Source organism: Podarcis raffonei, chromosome 5 (assembly GCF_027172205.1).
Source record: "Podarcis raffonei isolate rPodRaf1 chromosome 5, rPodRaf1.pri, whole genome shotgun sequence".
Classification (NCBI taxonomy): Eukaryota; Metazoa; Chordata; class Lepidosauria; order Squamata; family Lacertidae; genus Podarcis; species Podarcis raffonei.
Window position 1 is genome coordinate 60,558,748 of NC_070606.1, and position 17,569 is coordinate 60,576,316.

Here is a 17,569-nt window from a genome sequence, read left to right on the forward strand (position 1 = left end):
GACAGCACTATCAGGACTTTATTTTTATTTCTCTCTTTTTTTAAAGGGAAGGGAGGATTGCACACAGCTAAGTCCAAAGTATCAGCTGGGACAAATATCATAAAAAGAAGAAAGATGAGTGACCCTCGTTCATAGATGGTGTGCAAACAGATCAGATACTGTGATAGGAAAGAGAGAATCAGGCAAGCGACCTCAGTCCCACCACTGAACAGGCTCCTCCTCCGAAAGATGCACTGTTTGGGCTGGCATTTTCCAAATGACCAGACCACCAGAAAGTTTGTTGTGAGAAGGCAATGGAAGTGGTGGGCAGTGAGGGGGGTAGCCATTCTGGACTATTCTCCCAATCTCCAGAATCAGGCTGTGTGAAAGGAACCAAGAGTGCAGGGTCAGGAGAAGGAGGAATTCCTGTCAGGAAGGGACGGCAAGATGGAACGGAAACTTAGCATTTCCCTGACGCACAGAAACTGGGCTCTGGGCTGCCAACGACCAGCAAGCTATGTGCAAATGGTGACAGGCACAATCTATACAAAACCCAGGAAGCAAACCCCTATATTGCCACTTCAAAAAAGGGGGGGTTCCTCCTGACCCTAGTAGGGTGACCAACTTTTTTACGGGTTCCTGCTCCTGCACCTGCAACAGCAACTCGATCACCAGATGTTAGCAGATGGTAAGGTTGATCCCAACACTATGAAAAAGCTTGTCTGCTGTTTCTGCACATCAAACTGCTGTTAAAAGCACAGGAGGGCCAGATGCCCTTTCAGGTCAGGTGGAAACCCTATGCTCAGTACCTTTAGAAAAGAGAAAATCAGCTCTATCCCAGGGCACTTAAGGGGGGCAGGGGTAAGCCCTTTATGCCAGGAATACAGATTGCCTGAGCCCCATATACTGTGAAAGCTGATATACTGGCATAGCTTTGATTCCTGCACTGGAGCAGGTTAGACTAGATAACTTTGGGGTCCTTTCCTACACTATATTTCCATGATTCTACTCCCCATTGCTACCAACATCAGAAATCAACAGACACAGAAAACATGGTTACACATTAAATGACACACTTGCCTTTTCTCAGGCAATGAAGAGTACCGTATGCTACACCCCCCACAAAAACCCAAATACCCCCTGTGATAAACATGCACCTCAGAGCAATGTCCAGGGCACTAGGTGCTTAGATTTGGGGAGGAACAATTGGGATTGTTTTTATAGAAGTGTGTGCATAAACCCATAATACAGGATGGATGAGCGAAAGAGCTAGAGGGAACAAATGTGTTTTGCTGATGGCATTCGTTGTTTTATTATCAGGCACTAGCAGCTTCACTCATGGCAACAATGTGAAGCTGGCATTTCTCAGAAATGCTGCCTTGGCAATTCCCAGTGTTTAAGCCCCAGGCAAACCCAGAAACATGCCATAGGTTACACTTCAAATGATACTCCCAGGCTGCAGTATATGTACACTGAGTTCTTCCCCGGACCTCTGTGGAGCACATCAGATCAACACTTCCCACCCCACCAACCTGTAGACTTGCTACAGGTATCTATCCTAGAGCATCAATAGCGACTGGGACCATTTTCCTGCATGTCTCCTGTGTCTCAAAACCACAGGAAAAAGGAAAAGTGCTCACTTGCAAAACGGGGTGATGAAGTTTCAGATTCTGATGCAAAATGCTGTCTATTAAAGCAAGTTAAGGAAGCAGCACAAGTTAAATGTTATACTGTACCTCTACCATTTCAGTAAAAATGAATGCTGCAAAATAGCAATGCTTATCCTTCAATAGCACTGATCTGAGCTCAAAGACAATAAAATGCTGCTGCTGCTCTGTAGAAGGAAAAGGAGCAAACTAACAAATTTATGCAAGCTGCATGTTCTTATAGCTCCCACATCCCTCCATGAAGTCTGTGTTTTCCAGTTGTCAAGAAAGAAACTGTATAGAGTAGACCAAGTTCTCAAGTATCATGCCTGTGAAGCTGTGTACACACTTCAGTTTACTCTGCTTCCAGTGGTTTGGAACATACAACATTAGGTGCAATACACACCTGTCCTGTTTCTAGCCTGACATTTCTTATGAAATACTGAGTTTTTATAAGTTTAGCCCAAGTCAGCTTTGATGTGAATTAAGAAAAAGAAGGATCTATCTGTGTTTTAAGATGGCAATGTGTACACAGCTGAAATCTCTCAAATTAATGTCCTGAAGTTCTTTGAAACAATTTAAAATACCCAACAGGGTTCCATTCAGTTTCACTAATCCTTGTTCATGAGCATCTAGAAATCACCACCACAAACACAAAACACTTCCATGAAGTAGCATGCTAAACCTTAATTATTCACTATACGGCAGGAACAAACGACATTCTTTGCCCATTTGTCTTAATGCAGGAATCTGTTACATGCCAAGAAATCTCAGCCCACTTTGCACTGAGGGATGATTAAGCACAAGCCACACCTTGTGTCTGTCTTGCCTAGAAAATTGCACAGGCCAAAAGTTGTTTTGGTTGTTGTTGTTTTTTGCAATAACATGCTACAATGTAGAGAAACCAATGTTTAAACAGTGTTCAAATGCAGAGCACAAATTAACACAACCTGTCACAAATACAGCCCAACATCACAAGGTGCAATCCAGGACAGAACAGGAGTCCCTGGCAGATTTGGACAAACATTCACCAAAGCATCTGACAGACTTTAAAACAGGATAGGATACAAGATCTGGAATTTGAGATGGTAGGAAAAGAGAAAGGAACCACCATATAGATACAGATTGAAATTGAGATATGGGATATGAGATATAGGCAGAGAAAGATAGAGTTATTTATGTTTATATATAAATGGAAGAGCTGCAGCTCAGTGGTAGAAAACATATTTAGCACGCAAAAGTCCCAAATTCAGTTCCTGACATCTTCAAGTTGAGGCTAGGAAAAATTCCTGCCTGGAACCATGGACAACTACTGTCTCTCAGTGCAGACAATACTTACCTAAATGGACCAATAGCTGGCTCTCGGCATAAGCAGCTTCCCTTTGCAAGGAGGAAAGGTCTCCTCCACTACTGTAAACTGACAGGAATCATATCCCCTTCCTCAGAACAGAATTTGTTGTGACTGTCAAGAAAGGTGGGGAAAAACAATTGGGGCTTGAGACAATGGGGATACTTTGGCATGCCTTGTGGAAAGCAATTAATAAATAAAACAAACAAATTAATGATAATAACTGGATTTGGGAGCAGTTCCAAGCCTGCCATGAAGCATAAGTTACGCTGATTCCCCTGCACTCAAGTGGTTCTGATCCATAATAGCAATAGCTACTGTCTTCCAAGTGCCACTAGACTCAGGTACACCCTCATCCATAATACACCCAGGTAAAGAAGACGCAGCTCCTGGTTTGACATTTTCACAGCAGCTGATGCAGCAGGATGAACGCTGAGGAAAGAGCCCTGGTGATGCTACTGATTAAAAAAAGTTCAGTCAGCTGGACAAGGCATATGGGTGTTAATGAGAAAAGAATGTCCTAAATGGAGGAGGAGGACTGTTGAGATAATGCCAGGACATTCCTTCAGTTACTATACGCCATGGGGAAGGAAAGTGTTAAAAGGGCAGCAAACAACAACAACAACACTCTACATTCGCTACCACACTCTCATGTGAAAGGTCTGCAAAATAATGAAGAGAAAGAGGGTCCACCACAAATGCAACACTTCCAGTGTTGCCACAAACCATCCCAAGTTCTGGCAGTGAGGGCAGGGAGAATAAGCAGGCAGAAACCTGGGATTTTTTCCCCTCTTGCAAGATTATTTTAATGCACTGTGGAAAGATCTCCTCCACTTCTGGCGGGCTGACTCAAAAGGGCTTGCTTATTCCACGACCGGGATGACAGCGGAGTGTTGTCTTCTCAGGAACATCTGCCTGCCAAGCCTTGCTCTAAACTTATGCCTGGAGGGAGGAAACAACCTTCCAGCTCCATCCGGGCTGCATCATTAGACAGCCCTGCCTTCTGTCCCAAACAGCAAACTGTTCCCAGATTCCGTGCTTTGAGCCTCCTCCCCTTGGCCAGCCATATCCGTGCCAAGTGTAACAGCCCTGCACACGCTGCAGCAGGAGGCAACGATCCAAGGGAAAGCGTTTTCACCCACCCACAGGCCTGGGGTCACGGATGAGTCACACGCCTTGCTGGCTTGCCAGCACCGCTCCCCTTTACCTCTGGGAGATCTGCAACTGAACAGAGATGATAAAGGGAAATGGATCTACAGTAGAAATCCATCTAACACAGCAGTACAGGGAGGCCTGTTAAGTCAGCTAGAAGCCTCTACTCTCCTAGCAGGCCTCCATGTGGCAAGACTCTCCTGCTTCCAGTCCCCTCAGTGTCCAACATGGTGTAGATATCTCTCTTGTTCTTTAACTGCTTCTGGAGGAGGAGGAATCCTAGCCACATGCTGCAGCATGCACAGAAAGGAAGCCAGTGCCGTATATATCGCCAGTACGGGAAAGCCAAGCCCATGGCCTGAGCAGCCAAGTTAAACAAAAGCTATATGAAAGAGCCAGCTACAACCTGGGCTGAACATGAGGCTGTTCAAACTGCATTTGGAACCACAAATTGGGGGGATTCTAGCACAAGGCATCTGGATAGCCATGGTTGGAAATATAATGCTGGATTCAGGGATATTTTTTCTAGAAAAATACATGCCAGAACTCACCAAGAACAGCTCCCTTATTCTCCTATAATGGCAATGGTGCCCACCTGAGAGGCGCCAGAACTGAGTTTTGGTGAGTTCCCACTGAAAAAACACACCCCTTGAGTTGAGGGATCATCAAGAAGTACCTGAAACTGTATTGCTGTCACCTGCTTGATGGTTTCTCCCCAAAAGAGAAGATTACAGAATAGGCTGCAGTTGGAGAGGTTATTAAAGTGATGTTATTTTTTTTTTAAAGAAGGTTTTGATCACCTCTTGTACAGGACATAGGATCTCTCTTTACCTCAGCTAACCGCCTTTGTAAACCAACCCCATCTGTCACTGAAAGACAAGGGCCTGAATCTGGAGCAACAGCGGACGCCTGCAGTTCTCCAAGTATCCTGTCAACATCCGAGAACAAAACAAGCTGAAAGTGATCCAAGCAGCAACAAGAGGTTGTCAAGGAGACCTCTGACTTGGACACTCTCACAACTGTGGCTTCCAAGCTGGACCAGAGAGGAAACAGCTTCACAAATGTGTCACAGCAGCCCATAGATTTCTCTCTTTCTGGGTGGGCCATATCTGGGGGCATCTGCTGTTCCTTCATTGGCAAAAACAGCAACAACACTCCTGGGTCAACACTCCAGGACTGATAGATAGGAAAGAATTGCTTGCCACATTAACCAACATAAAAAGGTAAAGGTACCCCTGCCCGTACGGGCCAGTCTTGACAGACTCTAGGGTTGTGCGCCCATCTCACTCTAGAGGCCGGGAGCCAGCGCTGTCCGCAGACGCTTCCGCGTCACGTAACCAGCGTGACAAGCTGCATCTGGCGAGCCAGCGCAGCACACAGAAACGCCGTTTACCTTCCCGCTAGTAAGCGGTCCCTATTTATCTACTTGCACTCGGAGGTGCTTTCGAACTGCTAGGTTGGCAGGCGCTGGGACCGAACGACGGGAGCGCACCCCGCCGCGGGGATTCGAACCGCCGACCATGCGATCGGCAAGTCCTAGGCGCTGAGGTTTTACCCACAGCGCCACCCGCGTGGGTAACCAACATAGCATGAGTCAAATGGACTGAATAAGTCCAGCTAATTTCAGCATGATGTTTTAGCCACCTGTGCTCTAACCATGACCCCAATGGCCAAAGTCTGTATAAGGCACCTCCGTATAGATTTCAGGTGCCATCCAGATGTTGCTCCCATCCTCCCTGACCATTGCCTTCATAAACTGGGACCGGTGGGAGTTATAGTCCTACAAGTTACCTATCCCAACCAATCAGCAACCTTTCAGCAAGGCCAGTGGGCTGGATCATGGTACCTTGATGCCAAATATCTTGTCTTCATTCCTGATCAGATCCTGATAATTGAGGAAGTGCAGTACAACACAGAGAATGTCTGGCAACACCAACAGAGAGCCCTTATGCCCTGCTACACATTCCTGCTGGAGAGCAGTCTCATGTTTAGAAATGCTTATTTTTAGGGCTACATTTCCCCATCCATCCTGGCTCTTACAACTGACTCTTGCTTTTATTTTGCTTTTATTTGTCCAGTCATCTTTTTTTAAACCCAGTTTATACCGCATTGCCAGGAAGGAACAATGATACACTCACCATATGGCTGAGCCCACCCCACTGACCTAGATAGGAAGGCCACAGAGACACAGGCCTGAGAAATAGCAAAGGGAGATGCCTCTTCCACAGCAGGGAGTCCTAAGCAGTGACAGAGTCTCATGCGGGATAAGGGCATTTTCCCACCCGGGGAAATAATGGCTCAATTTGCCCCTCAATACATAAATCGTAATAATAGACGTGGAGCTTTTAGGAGGGAATGCTCCTTTGCAGCTAGTAGTGCTAGGATAATCTCCCATCAGGCTCTGTGTCACAAAATTAATACCAAATGTATTGCTAAGTCGGACCTAAGATCTTGCATCACTTAAGTGCCAAAACCAGAAAATCAAGGGTTTCACAAGTACAATGAAGCCTATGTTCCCCATTCCACTGATATTCCGCTCCATACAACTGGACCTAATTTTCTCAGAGGGGCTGATGACTCAGCTGTACAGCAATGCTGCTAGAAACTGGAGGATGCCAAGGGAGATCCTCAGCTGCAGATTTGATGCAAGCAGGAAAGATGGTGCAAGTAAGTCCCTGTCATCTTTATTCATTTACAGAGAACATTCAAGAGGTACCATCCACCCTGGGCAGTATATTTAAGAAAATCAAATCACGCATCTTCAAAGCCTACCTCATGTGGCAGCTTCACTGCATCCTTCCAGCACTGATGAGGGACCATATCCCAATGAATGCCTTAAGCCTTTAAATTTGGGCTCTCTCTGAGTGTCGCTCTGAGTCTGCCACAGCTTGTTTGGCTAGTTCATGACATACATATACTTTGGCTCTGTTCCTGAAATGCACTGAGAATCTAGTCTCTTCAACTTTTGGGTACAAAGCCTGCCACTTAGTTTCTATCTGCGTGGGCACCGATGTGTCAGTGGTGAAGCTGAGTGTTCCATCACAGGTACAAACTACCATTGCAAACAATCCTGAAGCAGACCGAGAGTGAAATGCTGAACTGTACTTTGTGCCCATGACGGAGCATTCAGAAAAAGATAACCACTTCCATATAGGCAAGACTCTACGAGAAACGCCAGCTCAGCCAAAAAAGGTGGGTCACCAGCCACATGGCCCACAATCACATCAATGAATGAAACTAAGCATTATGGAGCAGTATATATTTTTACTTCTGTTGATAACTGGCTCTTGGAGGCTCTTGGAGCTTGCCTAGAGGCAGCACATGTTCCTAGATACAAATTATATCTTCCCTTCCCATCTGCAATCACCTGGATTTTAAAAGCCACACCACAAACAGGTGACATCAGCACGCACAACCACAGGAAGCTACTGATGATAAGCAGGGGAAGGATTTACCAAATTCAAGGCAGAACTAGCTTTGTCATCCATGCTCCTCATCCTACATAGTTCTAAAGCAGTCTCCTCTCCTGTGCTGTCATGAAAACCTGAGTTCACTCTGGTGAGAAAGCTCAATGGTATAGCTTTCACCCATACTAAAAACAACTGACCATAAATCTACAGATGGAGCTACCTACACCTGACTTAGGAACACAGACCTGCCTGTAGCTTTTGGGTGACAAAATTCAGTGCCAATTTGTGTGCTGGCTCTTCTCAAAGTCCTGATTGGACAATGGCTACAAAATCAAGGTCATGGTGCTATTGAAACCAACTGGACTGTGCAATCCTAGGCACGCTTACTCAGAAGTAAGTCCCACTGCACTCAGTGGATCTTACACCCCAGATCACAGCCTGCATTTCAAGAGCTTGTTTACTTGTGGCGAGAAAACATCTCTACATAGCACAGTGTACTGAAAGTCTCTTAGAAAAACAATCAGAGAGAGAGGTGGGGCATGTTATAAACTCACAGTGCAATGCAATGTGACTATTTTGAACACCTATTTAATAACATGTAAGTACCCTCAACAATACTGTCAAATCCCCTAACACTTCAAAGGGTTAACTTAAAAGAAAGGGGGAAAATGGGGATGGGGGAGAAGAGAAAAGATAAGAAAGGAACACAATAACTCAAAACCTGTTTACTTGGAAGAAAATCAGCCGCCCCAACTGGCTTCCAAGTCAGTATACTTAGGGTTTAGGAGCACAGCACGTTCATAAGCCAGCTAGTTCTGAACTGTCAGCTATGACTAGCAGTAATTCTCCAATGTATGACTCAGATATAATGGGAATCAAATCAAAAACTTTACCTATGTAGCACATGAGCAGTTCCTTTATGCCAATAAGTAGTTTTGCAGTCAAAATCTGAAAGCCACGGAGAGACACAGTAGGCAAGACTCTTGAGAGCACCGGGCCAGTACAATTCACCCAAATGACTTGTGCAAACTAGAGAAAACATTTATGGAAGTTGCGGGTGACAACACCAGGGGAAATGGAAAACACGTTGTGTGTTGAGTTCAGACATGAGAGACTTAACACAAAGACAAAAATGTGCTTTAGTGCAGTGCAACAACTTTTACAGCATGTGCCAAAAAAAGGGGAGCAGGGAGAAGAAACTTGTGAGAGACAGATCAGTGGGATCATGAAACTAGCCAGGGGGCTCAGTTCAATCTGGGTTTTCTTTTTCATGCACTGCGTTGGGGGAGCTATGGGTTGGCAATATTTTAAATAAGAAATAAATAAAGGCCCTCCCTTCTACACAAACAAAAGAAAGATGGCTGTGGCAAATAAGTAAAAGGTAAAGGTACCCTTGACCATTAGGTCCAGTCACAGATGACTCTAGGGTTGCGGCGCTCACCTCACTTTACTGGCCGAGGGAGCTGGTGAACAGCTTCCGAGTCATGTGGCCAGCATGACTAAGCTGCTTCTGGCGAACTAGAGCAGCGCACGGAAATGCCGTTTACCTTCCCGCCGAAGCTGTACCTATTTATCTACTTGCACTTTGTGCCTTCAAACTGCTAGGTTGGCAGGAGCGGGGACCAAGCAACGGGAGCTCACCCCGTCGCGGGGATTTGAACTGCCAACCTTCTGATCGGCAAGCCCTAGGCTCTGTGGTTTAACCCACAGCGCCACCCGCGTCCCACATGACTATAAGTAGACCCTTGTAAATCCTTAAAAGAGAAAAAGGCCCTAATAACGAAGGAAGTGGGGGTTCGGATAATAGCTGGGATGAAGGACACTGTGTGTCATTTGTCCAGATAAAACAAGAAACGTTGCAAGAAGGCTGGTGCCTATTTAACAACGGACAAAGTTGGGAACTGACAGTGTAATCCTATGGCTATCTACCCAGAAGTAAGTCCCACTGAAGTCAGTAGGAATTCCTCCTGGGTAAGTGCCTATAGCACTGCAGCGGAAGATGGGTTACATGATATAATGGGGGCTCTACAAACCTTTTAATGACATAAATGTTTTCATCTGCACATACCCTTAAGAATGGCACTGCTCTCCGTAAGGACATGAATAAGCAATGTTGCTTATTCGGTGCTGGAACCCTAATGCTTACTTTAGGGCATCTTGGCAAAAGTGTTGCTGCGAAGATTTAGGAAATAGCTGTACTGCTGTTCTCAGCACTGGTGTGGCCCACCCTGTAGGCTTGACAGCTGCTCTTCGCAGCAGGTCCATATGGCAGAAATGCCCCCAAGCTCTTATGAAACAGCTTGAGCCAAGTAAGGCCAGCACCAGCTAAAGCTGCACGCAAACGCAGAGGAGAGCGCTTTACGTGGGCGCCGGTGACACCGTTCTTTCCACAGTGAGAGGAAACTTGTTCTGAGGAACGCGCTCAGCAGAGCTTTGTGGTGAGGCCTACATCTCTTTGCAACCCTACTCCTTCCAGACTACTGCAGGCTCCCTAATTCCGAAACTCAGGTTTAAGAAACCCAGAATTCACTCTTCCAGCATCCTATACGCTGCTATGATCCTTTTCTAGTTAGATTAAAATATTAGGCCATTGAATAAGCAACGACTGAGCTACAGCTCCTTTCCTCAGCCTTTTGCCAAGGAAATGACAAGCACAGGGAATATGAATAGAGACTAAAAGCAGCATTGCAAGGAATGTAAAACTGAAGTCACTCAGGCTCCGTTCACAGGTTGTAGAATTCCTGCATGCAAGTCACATATAATAGCATGCGATGATTCTACACACAAGCGTAAGCCTGGCTTCAGATTTCTTGGGTGGCATGGGCAAGCTGTTCAAGGTGGGTACCCCCAGTGCCAACTGCAGTCCCCATGCCACAGTCTCTCCCTCACAAACTTGTGGATGAACCTTGGTGCTGCACCAGCTTCTCCCCCTGTGGTTGTAAGTGAGGGGGCTGACCCCAGTGCGGGGGTGCCAAGCTATTTTGCACCCTTGGTAAGGCTAACGACTTGCAGCAACACCACCACTCAAAAAAAAATGCTAACTTCAGTTTTCAAAAACAGATGTCTTGTACAAATGATAAAATTCTTCAAAATATAAAACTACAATATTATCAGAAATGTATAAGCTATAACTAAAACTAATCCGTATAAAACTGTGCTCCGCAAAGGTCAGTACTGCACCCCTTTGAGAGCTGTGCCCAAGGCAGCTGCCTAGTTTACCTAATGATAGTACCGGCCCTTGTTTATTTTCATTTTTTTTAATTACATTTATATACCGCCCTCCATCACAAGATCTCAGGACGGTTCAAAGAATAAAATGCAGAATAAAAACAAGGAAATAAGTAAAAGAAAACAGCAAAACAATAACCTCCCTTCCCACAGACACATTAAAAAAACCATAGAATATTAATCAACCAAAGGCCTGGTTGAAACCATCTAAAGATGTATAATAAAGGTGACAGGCAAGCCTCCCTGAGGAGAGCATTCCGCAAACAGGGAGCCACTGCAGAAAAGGCCCCGTTCTCGTGTTGCCACCTTCCATACCTCTTGGAAGATGAGCGCAGAGTCCAGGGTCAGTTTACATGGGGAGAGGCTCTGTAAGGAGCAGCTACGACCATCACACAACCCTATAAGTAAGTGGGGGGGAGTTAGTGACTGCAGGAGCACTCCACTGAGACGCCCATAACAGGTGGCCTGTATGTGGGCTAGCCAGGGTGCCAGCCCCAGTAGGACCTCCCAGGGCACCTGAGCACTGGCAGATGCCACAGTATGATGCCAGGGCTGCACACGCAGATTGTCATCTACACACAGCAATTCCCACACAAGTGGGATCACTTTTGCACTTGAGGACCACATAATTGGCGTGCAGGAATTTGGTAATGTGTGAAGCAGGTTCCAGGGCAGAAAGATATGTCTCTAAGTTGCACAGTCCCATGCTATTCCCAAGATGCAATTAGGTGACATTTTAAATACTGATTTTAAACTAATTAGAACATGATAGATGTTCAGTAGGATTTGCTATCCTGCGATGTGCAAACTATGAGTGCTGGAACTGTGACCTGGAAAACATGAACTCAACTCTGAACTCCACGGTGGTCTCAATGTACATCCCATTATGTTAAAAGGCAAACTGCCTGGAATATGGAGGGCTCAAGAGACCCACCTACTTGTTCCAGGGAGGTTCTTAAGAGTGAGAAGAATCCAGAGGAAGGCTGCACTGTTGTGTCGGGCAGGAGAAGAATGCTCTTATTTGCTGAAATGTTTCACTTATCCCATCCCAAAGATCCAGGGCAGATACACAAAGAAGTATGCACAATCACAACTAATAATAGACAAGAAATGGCAATATAGTGGTACCTCGGTTGAAAACCAGCTCTTTCTACAAACTATTCAGTTCACGAACTCCGCAAAACTGGAAGTAGTGTCCTGCTTTGCGAACTTTACCTCGGTCTAAGAATGGAATCTGAATGGTGGAAGGGCACCGGCGGCGGGAGGCCTCATTAGGGAAAGTGTGCCTCAGTTTAAGAACGGTTTCGGTTTAAGAACGGACTTCCAGAATGGATTAGGTTTGTAAACCGAGGTACCACTGTAGCTTTAAATCTTGCAATCTTACAATCGCAGCTCAATATACAGTGGTACCTCGGTTTACGAATAATCCGTTCCAAAAGTCTGTTCTTAAACCGAAACCATTCTTGAACCGAGGCATGCTTTCCCTAATGAGGCCTCCCACCACCAATGTCCTTCCACCATTCGGATTCTGTTCTTAGACCGAGGTAAAGTTTACAAAGCGACACTACTTCCAGTTTTGCAGACTTCATAAACTGGGCTATTCTTAAACCGAGGCACCAATGTACATATAACAAACAAAAAAACCATACACACAAACTCTTTGACCTTGTTTGGTCGAATTTAGCTGTTACCCGATAGCCTATAGCAGATCTCCAATCAGCAAGAAAGCCTTTCCTGCTTCTAATATTTGAGCATCTCTCTACATACCTGTTTCTAGAGTCTAACCATAGGATCTCTCTCTCTCTCTCTCTCTCTCTCTCTCTCTCTCTCTCTCTCTCTCTCTCTCACACACACACACACACACACACACACTCTTCCCAAAAAACCCCAAAGATTCTGATGTAACTTTTCCTTCTGTAAGAAAAGGCCGCCCCATGAGCATCAACTGTCATACTGGAATCCGCCCTACGGGGCATGTCAGTCATGGGTCGTCTGTACTTGGGTGAAGGAGGGTCGGAATGAGGAGCCAGAATCAGACCCGCTAAATAACGATGCTGTCCCCAGAATTCCTATATAGGGTGTTGTCACCTGGGGGCGGGGAGCAAACCAGTGTTCCTAAGGAGTACGGACCATCTCCAGTAGCCAAAAGCAAGATCGCCTGGGTGCGATCCAGACCAGGACCGAGGAGGACTACCAGGGGGTAAGACCCCTGGACCCAGGGGAACTGTGGGAAACCATGGTGATGTCCTGGGCGCGCGTGCTGCCTTAAGGAAGTCTCCTCCGACTCAGAAGCTCAGCCGGGCGTCCCCAAGCCAACGGGGCGGGATGGGTGGAGAGCTGGCCAGGATAGCAACCCGCGATCTCCCGCAGCGGATGGGGAGACCAGTTGCCCACGCAGCTCAAGCCGCGGAGGGAGGAGCCGGGGCCGCGTCGGAGAAGTTTCCACACGAGCCCCGGGGGCAGCGCTTTCTCGGGCGGACGGGAACGAAGTGGAAGCCCCGACGGCGCGGAGGGAAGGGGGCGCCCAGTCCGGGCCCTTCCCGCTGCCGCGATGTCTCCCTCTCGGCCCCTACCTGTTGCGCGGTGCCTCCAGCCGTCGCAGCCCCGGCAGATCGCCCTCTCGCCTCGGCCCCCAGGAGCCGCCGCGGCCCGGAGCTCAGCTCCGCCCCGGCCCCAGTCGCCGCCCTCCGCAGCCGGCTGTGCTCTGAGCGCCCCCTTCCAGCAAGCGGGTGCAGCTGGGGCCGGAATCCCGCTCTCGGACCCAGCGAGGCAGCCGTTTCCCACGGGCAGGGGGCACTGGACCAGGCAGAGGCGTGTCCATTGCTGGAGATCTGGAGGCCAGGGGCGGCGGGCTGGGGACGGCCGGGGGCGCGGGGGCACTCTGCACATGCTCCGCTCCCTGTGCCCCCCTCCGCTCCCTGCGCTGAGTTTCTTTGCCTTGCACTGAAAACTAATCCCAGGGTTTATAAATCTTGGAAGGGGTCCCTGTGTTTTCCCTCTTTATTTAGCATCCGCCTTTGCCATACTGCTGGGATGTATCTTCACCATCGTTTTCGAGTCCCAAATGAATTGGGAAGAAAATGTATAATTGCCGTTAAAACCGAGAACTCTGCACCAGGAATTCGAAACTTTGCAGTAAAGACGCTGCACGTTCTCCAAGCGCTGGAGAAATCACATCTTGCACAAGCCAGTTAAACAAGTAGACAAGTTTGCTTTATGCAGCTGTGGCTGGGATCTCAGACATGCCCCGTGGGGGTTTTGACTATTTTCTTTGAACAAGAGGCTCCCTCCCTTCCCCCGCCTATGCCATTTCTCCCCAGCTGCTTTTTAAAGCCTGCTTTCTTTCGGAAGTGGTTTGCTACGCTGCGTGGAAGGCTGCTGCTTCAGAGAGAACAACCAGAAAGGAGCCTGTGAAGAGGCAGAATGGGGAAGTGACATAGCTCAGCTGTAGCACATCTGTCTTCTATGCAGAAGTGTCCCAGCTTCAGTTCCAGGCATCTCCAGGTAGTTTGCAAAGTTCAGATGCATCACATTATTTATTTACTTCTTTCATTGAGACCAGAAATCATCTTCTGCCTTTCTCAGCAAATGCCAACTCAAGGCATTTATGCATTGCCTGGCAGGATTCCATTAAAATGGTAGTGTTCCTGAACTGCACATTTGTGCCTGGTACCATGTTCTGCACATGTGTGCGCGCACACAAAAAATGCAGAGTCTTGGCATTCAAAACTGGGTTGCCCATGGTGCCAAATTTATTACAGAACAGAACCCTGATTGTAATCTATGTAACTGTCTGAAATATGAGAAATGCAGTGGTACCTCGAGTTAAGAACTTAATTCGTTCTGGAGGTCCATTCTTAACCTGAAACCGTTCTTAACCTGAGGTACCACTTTAGCTAATGGGGCCTCCCGCTGCTGCCTCGCGATTTCTCTTCTCATCCTGAAGCAAAGTTCTTAACCCGAGGTACTATTTCTGGGTTAGCAGAGTCTGTAACCTGTAGCGTCTGTAACCTGAAGTGTCTGTAACCCAAGGTACCACTGTGTATCTGTTTTCTTTCCTTTGCTGGGCTTAAGGATCCCTATTTGACTACCCTGTGATATGGGAGGATAGTGGCCATGTTGCCATTTAAGGAGAAATTCAAAAAGAAAGAAGGGTGGAACAGCCTATAAGCAGCAGGCATGCACCCTAACGCAGCAGAATCCTATGCATGATTCAGACGTACGGTAAGTTTCACTGTGATAACACCACACCAAAGCAGGTGGGAAGGAAAACAGATGACATCAGAAGCAAAACTGGCTCAGGGACAACACTCCCTATACAGTGGTACCTCGGGTTAAGTACTTAATTCGTTCCGGAGGTCCGTTCTTAACTTGAAACTGTTTTTAACCTGAAGCACCACTTTAGCTAATGGGGCCTCCCGCTACTGCCGCGCCACTGGAGCACGATTTCTGTTCTCATCCTGAAGCAAAGTTCTTAACCCAAGGTACTATTTCTGGGTTAGCGGAGTCTGTAACCTGTAGCGTCTGTAACCTGAAGCGTATGTAACCCAAGGTACTACTGTATTGGCTCTCTAATGTCACTTCTAGATTATCTGTTCATTGAGCAACACCTTCCAGTGCCCTTTCCCATCACTTTCCTTATTGCAAACTGTCTGATTTTAGGGGGGAGTGGGTTTGCTGCACTATCCCTAAAGTATAGTTGTGATGACACCCACATCCATCACTGCCACTGCTGCTAACTCTTTTGGTTTCCCCCTTTCCCCCCACTGCCTTGGACGATGGATGCATTAGACACAATAGGCTTCAAAGGCCTGTCCAATGCAATTTATTCCATTGAATACTTATTTTTATAAGGTAATGCCCCCAGCTAAAGGTCTTTTTATCACACTTTTCATTCCCCAGTAGGTCAAGGATGGGGTACCTGTGGCCTGTCAGATGTTGCTGCACTGCAGCTCACACCATCCCTTACTATAGACTGTGCTGGCTGGGGTTGATGGGAAGCCAGCCGCCTCTGGAGGGCCAAAGGTCCCCCACCCCAGTAGTACGGTAGGTCATTGTTCCTAGTGTGAACACTCATGACTCAGCTCTTCCGGATGAGTCATATAATTGGGTTGATTATATGGGAAAGAGTAGATGACAGTAGATGGGCTCCCCCAGCCCTCTGAAACAGATTTTGGGGGTGCATGGGGGGCTATAGGAAGGAGGAGAGGGAGAAGCCCCCTTGCACAAGCAGGAACCTGCTTGCACTGTGTTGGATCTCACCCGCAGTTTATTGTGGGAACAAACTATGTTGTTTCTTTTAGTAAGGACAGATCCAGCTCATCAGGTATACAGTTATGTACAGTGTGTGCCTGTTGTAAATGTTTGTGCATGTTGTTTTTATTTCTTTGAAACCATTTGAAGGATAAGTGGGGAACAAAGCAAGGCAAAGGACCGTGACACAAGAATGCTTTGCATCAGCAATCTCTGTGTTTCCAAGCGGGTTGACCTCCAAAGCCTCTGCATTATATATTGCAATGTTTAACACTATTTGCAGAGAATGTGGGACACCTATGCAAATGAGGGACAGGCAACAATCGCACAAAGACCTCTTGGGAAACAAAGAGGACATTGCTGCTGCTAAAATAAGGAATTCGCACCGTTGACAAGTGTGGTTTTTGAAGACTTTTTCTCAAAGAAAACTGAGCTCCAAAGATGGTTGTTGGGAGGTTCTAAAAGTTGAAAGTAATTTGTAAAAAATGAGCCTCTCTTTCCTACATCTTTAATGCTAGTTTCACTGTGACTGGTTTTACATGCTGCGTTTTGTGGCTGATCAAGAAAGCCAGTGTGGTGCAGTGGATAGCCAAGGTCCCTTTATATGACTTTGGGCAAATCAGCCTCAGTTCCACATTTAGAAGACATCTGAAGGCAGCCCTGTTTAGGGAAGCTTTTAATGTTTAATAGATTATTGTATTTTAATATTCTGTTGGAAGCCGCCCAGAGTGGCTGGGGAAACCCAGCCAGATGGGTGGGGTATAAATATTGTTGTTGTTGTTGTTGTTGTTGTTGTTGTTGTTGTTGTTATATTTGCAAAATGTGACTAATAGGGGCCTGCATCTTAATACTGTTGCAAGGCTAGCAAGCATTATACAGATTACAAAGCCTGCTATGCTTACCATTATAAGGCACTTACCAGTAAAAGTGGTATATAAATTACTGCACTGTATAATGGCTTATAAATGGTCATAGCAGTTAACACTAGTGAATACTTGATGCGTGAAATTGCTGGGATTTGGGTCTCTCATCCAAATGGCTTCACACTGTCCTCATATGAGTCAATATAGTTGCACCTACAGTTCAGAATATCAGAGGGAGGGGCACAAGGTTATTATTTTTCCTTTTCCTTTTTGTTTTTAAATAGAAGGAAACGCAACATACTGGAAACATTTGAAAAGTTAATTCACATATCCAGGAACCTTAAAAGCATCCCGTAAAAGCCTTCCATACCCATGATCAAAATATTCAGTAGCCAGTAGAGGGCAACATGGACTTTCTCATTCTGATGCAATTGAGGAGCACAAGTAGTCTGAGGTTGTGCAAATGCTATACCTATAAAGCACATTTGAAGCAGATTCTTTCCTTCTAAGGATTCTGGGCACTGTAGGTTACTTCTCACAGAGTTACAATTCCCAGGAAACCTTTAAAAAACTACAGTGCACAGAACTTTATACAGTGGTACCTCTGGTTATGTACTTAATTCGTTCTGGAGGTCCGTTCTTAACCTGAAACTGTTCTTAACCTGAAGCACCACTTTAGCTAATGGGGCC

At 46.5% G+C, this 17,569-nt stretch overlaps 1 protein-coding gene across 1 annotated transcript in view; it reads right to left on the reverse strand.

Annotated features, from left to right (window-relative positions):
* DNMBP (dynamin binding protein) overlaps positions 1 to 13,450 on the reverse strand; it is a 49,509-nt gene extending 36,059 nt beyond the window's left edge. The window contains exon 1 of the mRNA XM_053389536.1: positions 13,337 to 13,450. The gene's annotated coding sequence lies outside the window, so the exon portion shown is untranslated. The remainder of the gene's footprint in view (positions 1 to 13,336) is intronic.
* Positions 13,451 to 17,569: the final 4,119 nt, after the last annotated feature.